This window comes from Pantherophis guttatus, chromosome 3, assembly GCF_059756535.1.
Source record: "Pantherophis guttatus breed Tessera chromosome 3, ASM5975653v1, whole genome shotgun sequence".
Classification (NCBI taxonomy): Eukaryota; Metazoa; Chordata; class Lepidosauria; order Squamata; family Colubridae; genus Pantherophis; species Pantherophis guttatus.
This window is the reverse complement of record NC_142065.1, coordinates 185283683-185302357: the sequence shown is the minus strand read 5'-3', so window position 1 is coordinate 185302357 and position 18675 is coordinate 185283683. Positions and strand designations below refer to the sequence as shown.

Genomic DNA, 18675 nt, shown 5'->3' with positions numbered 1-18675 from the left:
ATGAGAATATAACTGTTGCCTAATTCTATAACACAGCCATTATAAATCAAATTTTATTTTCAATAGATGAAATGTGTGGTGACCAAACTGTTGGGTATTCTATTTGAACTTTCTACAGCTCAAACTACTCAACCCAAGTATCTAACCCCAGATGTATAACTGAATTCTACAGCTATTTATCACCATCAATCACAATGATGGTTACAAATCCTTTTTCTGACTAGTTTTCAACAATTTGGAATGCTTTTCCAGGATTGGTATGAAGTTTTCTTCAGATTGTGAAAATGTTTCTGACATTGTTAGAATCAAGCCTTGATGAGAAAGAAAGAAGATTGCGTGTCAATATAGTAATCTGATATCTGTTAAAAAAAAATACAGTGAGTGCAATTTAACAAGATCACCAGACTGAAACCATTGGAGAAAAATTATTGTCCACTGGACTGACAGCAAAGGTAAACTTAAGTCTTACCTAATTAATGTAACTCATACAGACAACTTACTGGATGGCATAGATTTTCAATAGAATAACAGCTATTTCTTCACATATAAACTCTAAACCTCTTTAATTATAAACATTATTTATAGAAACAGGTTAGAAGGAAAAATTGCAACCAATATAATGAGCTATATCCACCTTTCAGTCATCTTTCCCACTGACCTCCTTATATTGAGGAAAACATCTAAATTGGGGACCTCTTGACAATCTGTAAAATGTTTATTATCTAGGATTTTGCATCATACGGAGATTCTCCATGGATACATAAGACAACATAAACTGTTGCTTTGAACATGATAATCAGGATAAGAATTGAGTCGGAGCACAATTTTCCTTATTCGCTGTTTTCATGTGCCATTGCAATTATGTTCTAGAAACCCAGCAGGCTGCCTTTTAGTTGCATGCTGTCACTGTGCAAAATTCAAAATTTGTGTTGTACTTTAGAAGTCTGCATTTGTCTGCATCTCAGCACAGCTACACATTGTACTTGGCAATCATGTTGTTTAACATATATTTATTTTATTTATATTTCATATTTCTGAACCACCCACCTCCCTCAGAGAGGGGCTTTCTGGCATATGCCAGTTCTATGACGTTTCTTACATCCAAACCCCAGACCACCAACCCTTTTTATCTCCCATGTCTTCTGAATTCATTTTAAAGTGTGTCCTACATTGCTTTGATTTGTTTTCAGTATTTTCAGATTTATTTAGACACTATTACCATGGGCATGTTTGTAAATATGTAGAGATTTATTTGGGGGAGGGGTGAACACCAACCAATCATCACTTGCATCTTCTGGCCAAAAGCTGAGCATAGGGAACTGTCAGTCAATCAGCGTTCACATGCCAAACAGTAAATAAGTCCCTTGCTTGCCCTCTCAGATCATATCTTCTGCCCTTCTGCCTCTTCACAAAAGAAAAGAGAAGAGAATTAATGACAAATATTTTCATGTTTCTTTTTTACCATGATAGCCAATCTCCTCTGCTTTTCAAGCAGCAATTCTGCAATCTGAACCCTTTTTCTAAGCATGCTTGTTCTCTACTATGATAAGATCCCATAAATAATAAATAAATTAAAAAATACCACTAAGAAACAACAACAACAAAAAACCCTTGAGAATAATATAAAAATAAAATATATTTTCTTTTGAAGGAGAACAATTTTGAGATATGGCAAGGAGCATTTGGCACAGCAGTAGTTCAAAATGCGGCTTCCAATATTCCCAACTAACTTATCTCAGCATAGCTGAAAGATACCCCTATGGGGAAAATTGTTTAGCTGTTCTCTGCCAGAACAGACAGACAACATGAACATCCTGAAAGCCATAGAAATTCCAAATATTAGAAAATCCTACAGATAACTCACTATTATTTTCTTTATTGTTAAGACTTAGAAAAACTACTGTTCTGAAAAACAATGTAGATACAGATTTGAACTCTTTAAATTTTGGATAGAGTCTGTGATTGGTAGTCTTATCGTTGATGGGGAAAATGCAGTGTCGACCACAGACACAGAAAAGAAAAAAGAAAATTGGGTAAAAAAAGAGGAGGAAAAATAGAGAGAAAGAATAAACAAATAGAAAGAATTGATGAATGAGGAGAAACCATAACAGGCAAATGATTGTAGCAATGATTTTGATAAAGTTGGGGAAAGAAATACATTTGATTTTATTGCTGAGTTGAAACAGTTGACTTAAACTGGCTGAGTATCTTTAAAGAATGTCCAGCAATAAAGCCTCCTCAGCCCTAAAATCTTATATTCATTCAGAGATATCCTACTTCCCACAAAGTTTTTAAAAGTTATGAATCTAGAAATATTGTATCAGATGTTTCTGCTATGCAATATTGGAATCTTACACGAAGCTCCATGTGAATAAAACCTTGGTCATTATCAGTTACCAGTGCATTTTGAGGAAAGCTACTTTCTCTGCTGTACTTCATGTTTCTGTTAACAATAAAAAAAGAATTTGGTTTTCTAGCAATTCATCCAGGTTGGAGCAGAGCAAATGAGGATGGACTTGGCGTAAGGTCTTGACAGAGATGGATTGTGACTTTTCCAGGCTGCTGTGGGCCTATTAATTAAATGGTAAAAGATTTTCCCATGAAAGCTAGTAAAAACACTGCAGTCACTTCCAAAGCAACAGAGAAATAAACACCACGCACAGTGAAATGCTTTTAGCAAGCACATGTGAAAGTACTTATCAAGAGGAAATGAAAATGTATGATTTGATGCCATTCTCTATGCCTCATCTATGGCTTTGTTGGTAGTTTGATGTCAGAAAACACAAAATCACAAAAGGGCTATGATAATGACAACGTAGCAAGCACCTAACATGAGCCAGAACATCTGGGCTGCATGTGTTTAAACAGCATTGTTGGAGGCAAGCTGGGAAGCCAAGAACATGTGCGTCATAAACCTTGGTGAGAAAATCTCAGTTTGCCTGCTTATAATACTATGTGCATTTAACATTTCACTCAAGGATTGGGGGGAAAAATTAGAAACATTGGTCCAGCTAGCTTTTGACAGACAGTGCTAATTTTCTAGCCATTACATTTAAACTGCTTTATTCCCATTTTTTGTGCAGTTGTCTTCAGAATATAGAAGTCTCTAGACAGCACCAAATCTTGAAGCAAAGAGCTATATGCCCTTTGCCATATGACATATCCTGCAGCCTCCCAGCTATCTTTGTGTTTTATGTTCAGTGGTACTATCTCCTTTTTTCCTCCATATTCAATCATGTCCAATTCTCACATGCTGGCTGGACAAATCCCTGCCATTTTCTTGGCAAGTTTTTTCAGCAGTGGTTTACCGTTGCCTCTGTCCTAGGGCTGAAGGAAAGTGACTGACCCAAGGTTTGGGCCTTGTCTTGACTGACATCAAGCCCAAGGCAGGGCTTATACTCAAATAAGGATACCAATAGCCACAGTGGCGCAATGGTTAGAATACAGTACTGCAGGCTACTTCTGCTGCCTGCATGCTGCCTGCAATTTGGCAGTTCAAATGTCACCAGGCTCAAGGTTGACTCAGCCTTCCATCCTTCCAAGGTGGGTAAAATGAGGACCCAAATTGTTGGGAGCAATATGCTGACCTTGTAAACGGCTTAGAGAGGGCTGTAAAGCACTGTAAAACAGTATATAAGTCTAAGTGCTAATAATTGCTAATAGAGTTTCTGAATACGATCATCATATTAGAAGAGATTCTTACTAGTTCAGCTAAATCTTGTTCAACTTTATTCTGTGCTACAGAAGAGGTACAAAGCCTTAGGACTTAGCTTCCAGTAATAGCCCTGAGAGCAACCCTCCAGAGACTGAAAATGTAATAATTAATGAGAGAGGCAAAACCATATAGTATCAGCCATATCTAATATTGTTAAATGTACTGTAGCTTTTATTGTAACCATATTCATTATGCGTATTAGTGCAGCACCTAGTATGGATCTCAAAGTCAAAGAAAAATGTGGTAGAGAACTGTGTTAAAGGAAAATAGCAAACTGATTTTTTACATGTTTACATCACTTCATTTGGAATACAACTGTAAACTTTACTTGTGACTCACAAGTAAATTATATAACCACCAAAACCAAAATCTGCTAAAGATGTTTGACAAGAGATCTAGCAACTCCAAGTAATTACCCAGATCCTGAAGTCCTGCTGCAAGTTGCTATCTGTCCCTGATCTAAAGACAGCCATTGATTATGTCAATCATAGGTTATGTCAGCCAGAACCAAATACATAAAATGACAGCTTTATCTTAGTTGTGTTTCTAAAAATGACAGTGTTTATCTGTTTTGCAAAGAGGTATAAATATCTACTGAGAAATCTTGTGAACTGAAACTGAATGAACAAAATAAAGTACAAATGGAGTGTTCTTTGTTTTTTCTTTTTCCTTTCCACGAATGCCACAGTATTTGCACGTTCTTATTCTTTTATTAGGTCACATTTTTTTCACCTTCTGGATAATCTCAGTTTATTAGGATCTCATGCATCTGTCTTATTACTATATAAATTAAAACATACACAAACACAGTGTAAAAGCAGTAGCAAAAATACTGTTCAAAGGAGTTAAATACAACAATGTCTCCTGTGTGTAAACTAAAGGGATACATTTTTCTATGATATATTTGATTTAAACTCTGGGTTACCTGTGAGAGCTTTTCTCTGGGTGTCATGTCAGGATTGGGAATTAGAAACTCTCATTTGCAATGGTTCCATTTTTTTGCTCAATGAGTTGTTCCAGTTGAGATATGGAGGGAAAATCAACCAAGTGGTTGATGCCTTTATGGAGTACTTCTCCCATAGGTCAGTTCATTTCCCAGCTTTTCACTATCTACATGAAGTCACTTGAGGAAATATTCCATAAATTCATACAAGAATATCTTCAGGAGTTGCTGTCAGAATCTTTAACTGATATTTTGCAGATTTTGCAAAGATGAGAGAGGCTGAAGTTGAATCAAAATAATACTACACTGTTTTTTCACCGATATTCTTGACATCCCAATTGTTGTCTGTTGATGATATGCAGTAGTATTGTCTCTTAAAGAGCAGGTGCATGACTTGGGCTCTCCTAGACTCCTGGCTAGTATTAGGATTGGCAAGTCAACTCCATGGCCAGTGAGGCTATGTTCAGCTCAGCTGGTGTACAGCTGTCCAAGCTTCAATGAGGTCATTCATGTCCACATTGACATCTGCTTGGACTTTGCATGATGTTGTGAAGACAACTGAAAGCTCTACTTGATGCAAAATATGCAGCCCATTTGTTGACTGCTACAGGCATGTGGATTTATAGAATTGTATTGTGCTGAGATTTTATCCTTCTAGATCAGGGGTGTCAAACTAGTGGCCCGTGGGCCAGATGAGTCACATGCTGGCCACGCCCACCCCCATTTTAGTGAAGGGGAAAGTCGCAATATGTCACATGATGACAACATGACAATGCGAGTTCTAGATTTATCATACCATGGATATTTTATGGTATTGTTGTAGATACCATAGGAGGGAGCCTAGGTGGCACAGTGGTTAGAGTGCAGTACTGCAGTACTTCAGCTGACTGCTAGTTCAGCAGATCAGTGGATCAAATCTCACCGGCTCAAGTTGACTCAGCCTTCCATCCTTCCGAGGTGGGTAAAATGAGGACCCAGATTGTTGGGGGCAATATGCTATTTAGTATACTGTCTTTGGTGTAAGCTGCCCAGAGTCCTCAGAGAGTGGGCAGCATTGAAATATGAATAATAAATAAATAAATAAATAATAAATATACTTTAAACATCCCTGAGTCTCCCTGATTACAGTAGGCATAACCTGAACAAAGAAAATAAAGAATGAATGAATGAATGAATGAATGAATGAATGAATGAATGAAGCTATACAGGTGACACATTTCTCGAAGGGCATTTATTTAAAACAACACTATTTTTTCAGGTAGTGCTATTACAGAAGGAACTTTGTCTCCCAAAAGATTTTCAAAGCAAATTTGAAGTTTTGAAAAAGCTTCTTTCCAATATCTCCATTTATTTCACAATCACATTAATTTTTGTTTAGATAATGCTCAAAAATAATCCTTCAACTTTCACTAATAACTAAATATTAGTATCCTCTGTAAAGGTATAGGAATGTAGGAACAATAAATTTAAGGGATTAATTTATATAGTAAATTCAGCATTACAAACTGGCCAAATCTGTGTGCAAATGCCTTGTGCTGCACTCTATATACCTCTTGGTATCTGTATTCTATCTTTAACTGATCTTCAGTTAAATACAAAGAGGAAAATATTGGGAGAGAACTCTTCCCAACTGGCTTTTTTTTTTTTACAGTGCAGCTGTTGCTGATACTGCTAGGAATAGAATGCTGATGTTGAGAAAATGTTGGAGAAAATTTGGAAAAATCATCTATCCAATTTCATGCCCATAAATTTGGTGAAGAATTTGAAAAACAGTTGTGCCCAGCTCTAGTTATATTGAAAATAGGCCCGTTCAGGTAAGTCAATTTCACATGTGCAAATTAGTCCAAACAAACATGGACTGTGATAATTTCACTGGTGAATTCAGCCAACATTCCTTGTTCTTGCACCACCAGTAGAAATGAGATCTGTTGTTTCCCAGCATAAATGTCAATGTTTAAGATTGCTACATTTTAAAAAGAAAAAAAAATAGAAATGAAATCGTTTGGAAAACATAGATGAAATATGTTTATAACTACTGAACTTTAGGGATAATGAACTCAGGCAGAAACTTTTTGTTCCAATAGTTTTATAATAAAAGTTTCCTTCACACTCAGCCATTTGTTGAAATTAACTTCTGAACCCTTCGATATTCCATTACATCCCACACAGCCATTTGTTGGCAGCCAGAAAATATTAGACATACAAAAGACCTAAACCCCACAGGAGATTTTACACCTTGGTAGGCACTGTCCCTGTTTGCCAAGCAACACATCAATTTCCTTTTCTCTGACAATATGTTTAATCTGTGTTTTTTCACAGTAGGCTTTAAATAAGCAATTAGAAGACATAGGGTTTTCCTTGGGTGACCAAATGACCTTTAAGGCATGAAGAGAATCAGGAGAAATGACAACTTTTCCTAAACCTCTGAAACACTATAGGATAAAATAAAAGTGTCATGACCATTATTTTATTTTAACAGGCTTGTTTATAACCAAACAACTGAAAATAGACTGTTTAAGATCTATCTTCCCTGAATCTAGAAAGTGAGGTGTTTTTATGATAATGCCTGAACTTAAAAGATTTACACCCAAGATCCCTTAACTCTGTTTATGAATTCTGTATCTATTTTCTTTAAAGAGCTTTTTATTGACATCTGGATACGTATGGAAATACTGAGAGGTTCATGAGCCTTTTTATTAAAATAATATACAAATGACTTTGTAGGAATCTTTCCAAGACATTTTATAAGAATGCCAAATTGGTGAGCCTTGGTGGCGCAGCAGACTAAAGCACTGTTAAGTTAACACCAGCTGCCTGCAATTACTGCAAGTTCAAATCTCACCAGGCTCAAGGTTGACTCAGCCTTCCATCCTTTCAAGATAGGTAAAAATGAGGACCTGGTTTGTGGGGGCAATAAGAACACCACTGGGGGGGGGCGTGAAAGCCCTACTAAGCAGGTATATACAAAAGTATGAAGGCTATTGCTTAACGCATTGTAAGCCACCCTGAGGCGGCATATAAATCGAACCAATAAATAAATAAATAAATTACTATCAAATGTATTGGGGAAAATAAAATGGGGGGGGGGAAATAGACATATTAGACAACCCTAACCATGAACAGTTTAGGAAGATTTAAAACTGCTGGTGCTTCCCCCGCTACCACTGTAACCATCATAGGTATAAAATGACCTGGTCATTTGGGGAGTGGCTACAGTTCAAATGTACACAATATGTTTACCATTCATAGTCAAGGCTATGCAAAATTAGATTATTCACTCCTTGGTTTGCCAAAGCTTTGAAAAGAGCCAAAAACACCTGCTAAAAAAAGGAAAAGGCAAATATTTTTGCAAATGACCTTGTCGGTGTTCCATCACTAGAGGTTTTCAAGAAAACATTGGAGAACCATTTATCCAGGATAGAATAAGGACTCCTGTCTCTGGGCATTGAGGATGGGGAGAAACTCCAAGGTCCCTTCCAGCCCAATGATTCTATGATTCAACAAAGAGGCCCTAAGTATCAGAATTTGATTACTGGCAAATAGCCAATGGTATCAGTGCATGAATGATATGAATGAAACATGTAATTATTTTGAATGACTGAGTATAAAAGAGGCCATAAAGTCTGTTGCATGGTGGATATGAGAGCCAGTTTGGTCTAGTGCTTAAGGCACCAGGCTAGAAACCAGAAGACTGTGACCAAAGCTGCTTTTCAAAAGGCAAATGTACTTCCTTGGTTTTTTTCCTTGAAGAAGCTTCAGTTCAGTTCAGAACCGAATGATAATTGAGAATCTCCATAGGCAGGAGATTATGAGTTCTAGTCCTGCCTTAGGCATGAAAGCCAACTGGGTGACTTTGGGCCAGTTGGACTCTTTCACTCCAACTCACCTCAACACAGTTGTTGTTTGTGGAAATAGGAGGAACAAAGAGTATTAGCTCTGTTTACTGTCTTGAGTTATTACTCTTGAGAGTAATAAAGGCAGAATCAAAATCAAATTATTTCATTTTTCAGAGAGCTTTATGGCAATATACCTGGAGGGATTGAGACAAGGGGAAACCCAAGTTCCCTATATCATTAAATGAAGACAAAGGAGAGGAAATTCTTGGCCCAGCCAGGCCAATGAGAGAGAGGATGGACAGGGTGGTAGTGTCAGGAATTCATAAGCAGCAAGAGATCCCCAAAGCAGAAATGTGGAGAATATAAACAGTCAACTGTCATTAATGACAGAGAGTAAGAAACACAAAACAAGGAACAGAAAAGGGCAACATAAAGTGAATGCACTGGATTTGAACTAACGGAACTATACATTCTGAACCAGCCTTGCAAGCTCAGTGATTTTCAACTGCTTATAATAGCTTCCATTCCTGAGTTATAATAAATATTTAGCTTCCAACTGTGCTGCTCAAGTTTCTGGGAAGCTGAAGTTCATGCCTGTCTTGGGAAACTTAACGGTCGGCTGGCTAATTCTGAGGTACACTGAGGGCAATCCCACAATATTTTCCAAAGAAACCCAGCCTGGAAATAACTTGTAACTATGTAAGTGCAGGAATCCACATGCCACCTATGAACTTCTTTGAAACTATTATTTTTGTTCCTTTGAGAAAACGTATGGCCTTTGAAGTAATTTCTAAAATGTATCTTTTTATCCAGTTGAATGAGTACAAGCAAAAATAATAGTGGAGATTTTTGTCTGCCTAGCACTCATTTGAAAAGCTAAATGTTTCTGCTTTTTAAGGGTCTATATGTTTGCTCACAAACCCAACCCCCCCCCTCCTATATCAAATTTGTATTATTCACACAGCATAGACTGTCTCTCGCTCATTTGCACAAAGTAGAGAATAATATTGCTTGGACTGCTCTGGAATTTAACAGTTTGGAATTGGGTGATATTTATAGACGTGTGTAATAAATCTCCTTTTGAGACAAAGGCGTGTGTTGAAATTAGGCAGTAGGTCTGGCTATTGACATACCTATTACAGCTTGGAACTCTTGCTGTGTCTCATTACCTCTGATGTTACACTCTGCTTATCTAAAGGGAATGTAATACAATCTGCCTCATAGGATAGATTTTACATCATATCAGTTGTTTATAATGAAGTTTAGATGTATTGTGGTGGCGTCATGGTGACTATGAAGGATTTGGGTTATCTGATCAAGCAAAATCCAGTCATATAACACTTTTGCATCTGAAATATTCAGTGATACTGTATCTTGTCTTCCTCAGGATGATAATCAGTCATATTCCTTAGGGAGCTATTGATTTGCATCCTGGGGATATCCCCTGGGGGATCTTTGTGTTCTGTATGCTCTGTACATGACAATTAATAAATAGTGAAAGCTGCAAGCACCAGCCAGCAAAATACCATCAGAAATGTAACATTTTTAATGAACTAACAGAACTCTAATGTCACCTATCTATTGATGTAGCTTCCTAGTGCTGTTTTTGTACAGCAAGTTAAAATTTCAAGAGAGCAGCCAGAAGTGTAGAGAGACAAAACTGACAGCCAAAGCCAGGAATGCATTTCCTCAAAAGATATGAAACTATTGAAGTTTTGTTGAGACTTCAAAGCACTGGTTTTTGAGCAAGGATTTCAGCAGGAAGTTTGATTCATTATATTCATTAAGATGGTTAGGTTCCTCTCCTCCTCCTTCAAGGTACATATAGACAGCCACATTAAAGTGTAGTCCACTGATCCTACAGTAATCTGCTGACACTATCCTGACAGTGGAGCCATATTCTGCCTCAGTACCAAGCTGGAATCAATGCTATTCTAATTGTAAAGTGGAACAAGTTAAGGAGAGCCATGGATGGAGTCTCCTGACTTTCTTGCCTTTTTGACTAAAGCATCATATATTGATTGATAGGAAAAAGAATTATAAATATCTCTACTCATACGGTTGGGATTGGGCAAGTCTAGGGAGGTGCTTTGAATGGTAAGTTTAGTTTCCCTTGGTAGTACAGTGGTCTAAAGCACCCTGTTATTAAGACCAGCTGCATTACTGCAGGTTCGAATCTCGCCAGGCTCAAGGTTGACTCAGCCTTCCATCCTTTCTAAGGTAGGTAAATTGAGGACCCTGTTGTGGGGGCAATAAGATGACTTTGTATAAATATACAAAAGGATGAAGGCTATTGCTTAGCACATTGTAAGCCGCCCTGAGTCTCCGGAGAAGGGCAGCATATAAATCGAATTTAAAAAAATAAAAAAATTAATTTTTTTTTAAAAAAAGCTGCCTAATCAATTACAGGTTCAAGATAGCTCTGCATCTGCATCAGTCCAGCTGTTTCAGAACCCACATCCAAAATAGCCCAGGGGCATGAGGTAAAAGAGAATGGAGTTCTTCTTTCAAAAGAACACACTTCCTGTGTTGGGAAATAGGCTGGCTGAAATATCAAAGGAATGGCAGAGGGTAGAGGGCTATGACCTTTGTTTTATGTACACTCTGTACATGACCATCAAAGAATAGTGACAACCCCAACCGGCAGCCAACTGTGCTTCACCTTGTGCTCCTCCTCTGTTCCTGTCCTATCAGTCAGACTTAGAGAATGTAGAGAATAATGGGACGATGCAGGAAGAAGCAACTAATGATCAGTGAATTCACTCCTGAACAAGGGCTGCAAGCGAGTGGCAGTGCTGATCATAAATAATATTGCTGACAGTATTTAGGAGTTGCTTGTGAAGAAAATGGCATTTTCAAGAATAAAAAAAAACAGTAGAATATACAGTATATAGCCACACAAAACCTCTTGTGAACAGACAGCAAGGATTTGTGCACTTATTCTTGATTGAACCCACCAAACCCAAGTGGCAGAATCTGGTAGTCTTTCATGCTTTAAGCAGACCCTTTGAGCAGCCTAGAATTAGCATTTGTTCGAGGGTTAATCACATAAAACATCTAAAACAAAATTACTTCTCTTTCAATCCATTGATAATGCCACACATAAAAGAATCCTGTACAGCCACTGTGAAAAGTGAAGTCAAACATTTCAGGGACATATGCCTCTCTGGAAGCCAGCTATCTGGCCTCGCCTGCAGGCCAAGCCAAAATGTCCTTAGTGAGCAGTGCTGAATGAATGAAAGGGAGAGTTTGTGTCTGCCGCAGCCTAAAATTCCCTATTCCACAAACACATTATCAGTCTGCTAGACTGAGTCCAAGGCCAAGGTTGTGCTGGTTTTAAATGACTTTAAGTCACCTTACTCTGAGAATGAGATGAAGACATACAGATGCTTTCCAGGGCATGTTCATGCCACAGTTATGGAAAATATGGATGATAGTTGCTAATTCATTTCAAAGAATTATTGGGGAAAGTATAATTTACCAGGAGTCTCTCTCAGATCTTGGGAAAAACTGGAACTCCCCTGCTGTCTTGAAGTCAATTAACTGCTATCCATTCTGTAGATTATTTGCTTTTTTTCCCCCTTCTTCCCTTCTTTCTAAATTTTAACTTGCTAGATGTTAGAAGCCAAACTGGCTTCAGGAAAGGCAGCCAGATCCCATCCTGAGCTCCTCCACTTATTCCTTTCTTTTGACAAAGCCTGGAAAATTATTTATGAGCTGTGCTGAAAAATCATAGGGTCTTTTTCTCACTCTTTCTTTGTCTTTTGGCTCAAATCATTAAAAGCTCATTATATCTGAACTCGAGGAGGATATGTTCTGACTATTCCTTTTCCAAACTTGGAAAAATATAGGTATCTTAATAACTACCAGCCCAGTTCAATTCTCTTGATAGATCTGTAAGAAAAGAATAAAATCAGATAAAGGCTAATGCCAAGTCACGGGGATTAAGAGGAGATTTTATGAATTTAAGGATTTTTCATGCAATGATAGACAATGGCTTATAAAATACACACACACAAAAACAACCCATGAAGAACAGTAAGAGAATGGCAACTGTAATTAGAATCATATTTTTTATGCCTAGATTAGCTTCATCGGGAATTAAGAAATGTTTGTTCATTTTACCCATCAGACATAAACACTGTTGGTCTGATTGTTTCATAAGCTTTCTTGGAGCATAGAATACTTTTTATTAATACTGGGCCAAAACAAAGTATAGTCCACCAACGAAAATTACAGTACATTAAAATTCTTGCTTTTCAGAAAAACACATTTTCTTTTACCAAACTGAAGAAGAACTAACTGAAAAAAGTGCAGGACAGATTTTATTTGCACTACTAATTTTTATGGACCACTGGGTTCCTTCCAATTTTTTAAATGACATTTTTTGCTGTTAATTTGGGGATATATGCTTTGGGTATATTGACATGGAATGAAAACTGCCTGCATGTGGATGATCTTTATGGGATTTGGATTTGGAGGTCCAGCTTTCCTTGTCCTTTTAAATTTCTCAGATACATATGATACCATTGAAGAAGATACCCTCAAGAGGGTATCTCAACAGCTCAAGAGGATTGGGAGTTGAGACATTGTACTACAGTGGGTATGCTCTATCCTTAGTGTTGGTGCCACTTTATATTGGTGGGATATGAGCAGCCAAGCCCTTGGTCTCTTTTATATTGTGCGTAAACCTCCCCCCCCCATGCTATTTAATATCTATATGGTTATACCCAGTTATACTCTCCACTTCAAGCTGGACAAGAAATATTATGGAAGTCCTTAACCCATTAGTGGAAGCTATAAAGATATAATAATACAGTACAGGATTAAAATTGAATTCTGGCAAGACAGAGTCCCTGGCTAATAGTCCATCAAATAGCTACTCTGGTTATTCAGTAGCTCCACTGCTGGGATTCTTCCTAAAGAAGCAGATCCATTTGTCAGGATGGATTCATGCACCGTCTGAGACCAATAGGTGGAAATGGGGCCAGAAATGTCTTTGCATAGCTACAGGTAAAATGCTAGATATGGACTTTCTTGGAACTGCTGTGATCCCATTACCTCCAATTGGATTATTGCCTGTATTTTACCGGGGATTGCCCTTGAACATTATCCAGAAATTGCAGTTGATATAGATCCCATCTGCAGGTTTTGAAGGCAGTTAATGTTGTGATCTAGGCTAACTTAGTCATTACAAGACACAATTAGTCCCAAACAAAACTGTTTTATTATAATGGCTTCATTCCCAGTTTAGTCCAAATTAATCCCAAAACAAGTCCTTCAGAAAAAGTCCTTTAGGCTTATCACAAACCTTTATCTTCTTTGGCACCCTGCCAAAGACCTTTCTTGGCAAAGCTCCACGAAGTTCAGAAACAAGAGACGCTGACTGGAAACAGATTTAGCAATGTAGCTTTTCTACAAAGAGCCCAAGAGCCTTTGCTGCTCTTTTAAGCCTTATGGGAGGGACCAATCATCTCCTGGCCTTACTGCCGAGTTGTCCCTTTTGCTTTAGCTGCTCTTGCCTTCTGGCAGCTCTGCGTATGCCTCTCTGCTATCTGACTCTGGAGGCTCCGGAGTCCGCGCATCACTCCCAGATGGCCCTGGCCCCATTTGTGCCTCCAAGAGCCCTCATCCGGGCCTTCCCCAGACTCCCCAGACTCCAGGACTGGCCCATGTTCTTCCTCAGCCTCATCGCTGTCTGACTCCGCTCCGCCTCCACAGGCTGCTGGTGGACCACAACAGTTAAGTTCTGGTTTAAACCAATGGAATCCTAGAGTATATAAACCTGGAATGTGTTCAGGAGTATACTCTAGTTAACTATGACATATATATTTCTTCTGCTAAGGACAGCATTTTCTTGGAAATGAAGGAAGTGGGGGAAGCAGTGCTTTTCCATTGCTTTCCTTATTCAGTTGGGTCCTTGGTGCTCTCTGAGCTTGGTTGTTTTCTTGCAGTGCTTGAGGCAGTACTAATGATGTTACCTAGTTTGGGCAATGAAGCATCTGTTAGAAAACAACCAAATTCAGAGAGCGCCAAGGACCCTTCATTTCAACACTGAGCTACAAATATTCTCCTCCATTGTCCTGATTCTCTCAAACAAGCTCCCCACTCACAAGTTCTGACTGGCCTGTACCTTAATCATCATTTAAAAAGCTGCTTTAAAAACTGTTCTGTCAAGATCTTAGAGATTAATATCTGTGCTTTGCCTGCCATCTGTTTGGCAATACACTGTTTTAATTTTATATTATTTGTAATGAGCAATATGATGTGTTTTTATGGTTTTACTATTTAATGACTTGATTTTGTGAACTGTCTAGAGATGCACAGTTGTGGTGGCATAGAAGTAATGGAAAATTCAAAAGTCTTTCCATCTACACATATGGTGATGACAGCAGGGCTGGAATTTCCATCTATTCTTCATCATTATTTTAGAGTGGAATTTAGCCTCAACAGGAGTGTCGGTTCTCTATTATTGACATTTACATATTAAAGTTGCAATCTTGCCACTAAATTTTAATAAACGAAGCCTATAGAAATAGACTTTAGAGCTCAAAACGACCTGAAGATTATTCTCCCCTTGACTTTAGGAAACATCTTACTGCATATTTAAAAATTGTCCCCAACTCAATATGACACAGTGAAAGCAACTATTTCACAAACACAAAAAATATTCTCAAGAAACAACAGCAAAATGGAAAGTACAGAGCTTTATGTGGGCTATATGTTAAACAAAAGATGATCAGGAAGTACAGGAAAGTATGCTAACAGAAATCAGAAATTATAATCCATTCATTCAGTTTTGAAGGTTTGGCAACATCTAGATCAGCAAATATCCAGGTCTGAAGTAGAAACCAAGGATAAACAAGTAAGTACTGTAGGTAGCATATTCCTTAAATTCATATATCTAACCCATAACAATAGAATCCTATCACTGCTAAGAAAAATTAAAACAAGTTGTTGAATATCATTACATTCAAGGCCAAGTCTGTGGCATTGCTAACCTATACTGCCTTTTTATTTATTATGTATTTGATGCAGTTTAGGTACTGCCTGACTTCAAACTAACCCTGATTGGCTCACAACATAACCAAATTGAAAAATATAATCCGGACACAACAAGACAAGATGTTCCTGAATCCATATTCCTTTGTTAGATAAGCAACTCATAGCATTTTTAGGGTAAAGGGGACCAATTAAGCAATAAGGCATAATCATGTAAATACAAACATATAGCCCCTTCAACCATTCATAAACAAGAAAGTAAGAAATTGGCAAGCCGGTCATTTTGCGAGATACAAAATAGGCAGAACTGGTAACTTGGGAAACAGTTAAATATTGTTTCAATGTATGACATGTCAAAGTCAAAAATACAATACTTTCCACAAAATGATTTTTTTTAAAAAAAAAATGAAAAACATGCCACCAAAGAAGCACATAATACATTAATCTTTGCAAAAGGAACATTAAAAAAAAGCAATATTCTTTAAAGCAATGGCCTCCAACCTTTTGGGCACCAGGGCCGGTTCTGTGGAGAGAAGTTTTTCCGTGGACTGGAGGAGACGTGGTTTCGTGCACTGCCTGCATCCCATGGATGGGGCTTCGCTTGTTCGCATGTCCTGGTTTCTGGCATATCGCAGGCCAGTGCCAGTCCATGGACCGGGATTGGGAACCCCTCCTTTAAAGTACATACCTAGACAGATCATATTATAGTTACAATCATATGTATGCTGTTTTGAGGCTACCAAATATGGATTCCAAAAATCCAGATGATCGCTAAATTGTAACAATAAATTGGAATGGTCTCCGTATTTCTTTGTTGTTTCTTGTGATTGCCTGGATTTTGGCAGCCCTCCTTGGAGCTGTGAACCCTGCACAGTATTTTGAAAGTAAGTATGATTGAATGGCACAGACATTCTTGGACTCATTTGTGTGGTGATTCATCCAAATGTAAAGGACCCATTTTTAAATAATTGGGAAAATTAAAAAGAAAAAAAGACACATATTGAATGGATAGATTCTAGCCTGGAACATATGCATGCACACATACTCTCTCTCTCTTTTAAAATCTTATGCTTGCAATAAAAGTTCCTAGAAATGGTCCAAAGATTCTATTCTAATGAGCAGAAAAATTAGCTGCCTGGTCAGTACTTCCACGGCTGCTGTTTTCCTTTCTTTCACATTGTATGAAAAGCCTTGTTCCCGACATTCTGCTGCTCCTCCCCTCTTTGTCCTATACCAGGCTATCTGAATGCCAAAAATATTTGTATTGGTTGCCTTTGTCTGAAAATTTCAGAGAATTCTGGTCTTGATTGTTTTCTGGATTAAAACCATTTGGGAAGTAGACAAGCCTTTTCTCTTTGTTGTCTGCCAGAGAGCAAACTTCCAGGAAAGAAAGAAAAAATAGAGGAGAAACTAAGCTAATTGAAAAGATGCAGTAAAAACATCCACCACTGATTACCTCTTTTATTTCTTCCTTTAAATATGCTAAATGTTGCAGATATGGGGACAAATAGGTAGTACTAGTTTGCTCATGCAAGCGAGCGAGCGAGCGAACTCTGCCTGTAAAAATGAACAACGAAGTATGCCTTTTGTTTGTTTGAATATATAGCTGCAGTCTGTGGATGAGGCTCTATGAAAATAATTTCTGTGAAATGGACTTAGGCAATCCACATCTTCATAATGACATTAAAGTAATATACTGATCGTAACATCCTTAGAAATGAATCTATGGTCCAAATTCTGAAAGATTTATCTCAATATAGTTGTGTGGAAAGGAAGAAAATGGACTTCAATTGTTCTTCCCATCTCAACAGTAACAGTAACAGAGTTGGAAGGGACCTTGGAGGTCATGTAGTTCCACCCCCTGCTCATGCAGGAGACCTGTACTAGGGATTCGAACCACCGAACTGCCTCAATTCCTGTTGTCTTCTGCTTTAAAACACCAATTTAGCCAAACACATAATTACTGTATTTTTCAGAGTATAAGATGCACCGGACTATAAGACGCACCTACCTTTTTTGGTGAAGAAAACAAAAAAAAAAAAGAAATCTGCCTCTGCCTCTGCCTCCCAGCAATTTTGCCTCATTACAGCCAACAGCAAATAGCCTGCTTTACTTTCATTTTCGTTTTCAGCATAACTTGATTAGCACAAGGAAAAAAAAAATTTGCTCCAGCAATTTACCTCCTTGCAGCAAGCAGCAGAGGCCCACGCAGCAATAGGCAATGGCAATCCCTGCAGCCTGAAACAGCTGAGAGTTGGGAGGCCAATCCAATGGACAATCAACGTGTGCTAATTAGGCTGAAGCTGAAATGGGCTGTTTCTTCTGCTGCTTGCTGCAAGGAGGTAAATTGCTGGGAGGCAGAGGCCAAAGGGTGGGGGCCAGTGGGTGGATGGGGCTACATTTGGTGTATAAGATGCACCCAAATTTTCACCTCTTTTTGGGGGGGGTGAAGTGCGTCTTATACTCCGAAAAATACGGTATGTTGAAAATATTCATCCTTTTGTCAAATTTAACAAGGGAGAAAGTAAGTGGACAGTTCATAGACAACATTTGAGAAATGGTTAAACAGGTTTTAGGTTAAGAAAAATGGAAGATATATAAAAGGCAGAGTAGCACCTCGGTTAGTTTTGGGTGGTGATTTTATGCAATCACTAACCATAGTGATCCCACAGATTGGGGAAAGGGCCTTTTTGCCAGTTGTTTGATAGATTGCTATGATTCTTATCTAGAGTTATTTTCTCTTCCTTCCAAATTATGGTCTATATTTTCTACAAAGAAATTCAAAGAAAACAATGACTGCCCAGTATGTAATCTGCATAGTTTTCTTTAGCTTATATATACCATGTTAGCTGCCATTTGTTAATCACAGTTGAGTACTGATGGCAAAACAGAGTCCTCTAAATCCACAGTTGTAATCAGCATAGTGAGGAGTGATGGGAAATGCTATCCAACAACACTGAAAGGACAAATATTTATCTTGTGTGCACTAGAGTTTGACAAAAGAGAGCGAGAGAGAGAAAGAGAGAGAAGGAGAAAGAATATGTTGGAAAATTGGAACTGTTTTTAAAATAAATGCATATAGTACTTTGATAACCTGACATCATGTTCATACTTTAAAATGTTTTATATTTTGAGACATCACTCTGTACTCTCTTCATTTGTGTTGATGGATTGAATGC

The 18675-nt window shown here is 38.0% G+C and overlaps 1 long non-coding RNA gene across 1 annotated transcript in view; it reads right to left on the bottom strand.

The window, feature by feature from the left end:
* The window catches only part of LOC148114938 (uncharacterized), a 54062-nt gene extending 37896 nt beyond the window's left edge, over nucleotides 1-16166 (bottom strand). The window contains exon 1 of the long non-coding RNA XR_015733420.1: nucleotides 15998-16166. This is a non-coding gene — a long non-coding RNA (uncharacterized LOC148114938). The remainder of the gene's footprint in view (nucleotides 1-15997) is intronic.
* Between the last annotated feature and the right edge of the window lie 2509 nt (nucleotides 16167-18675).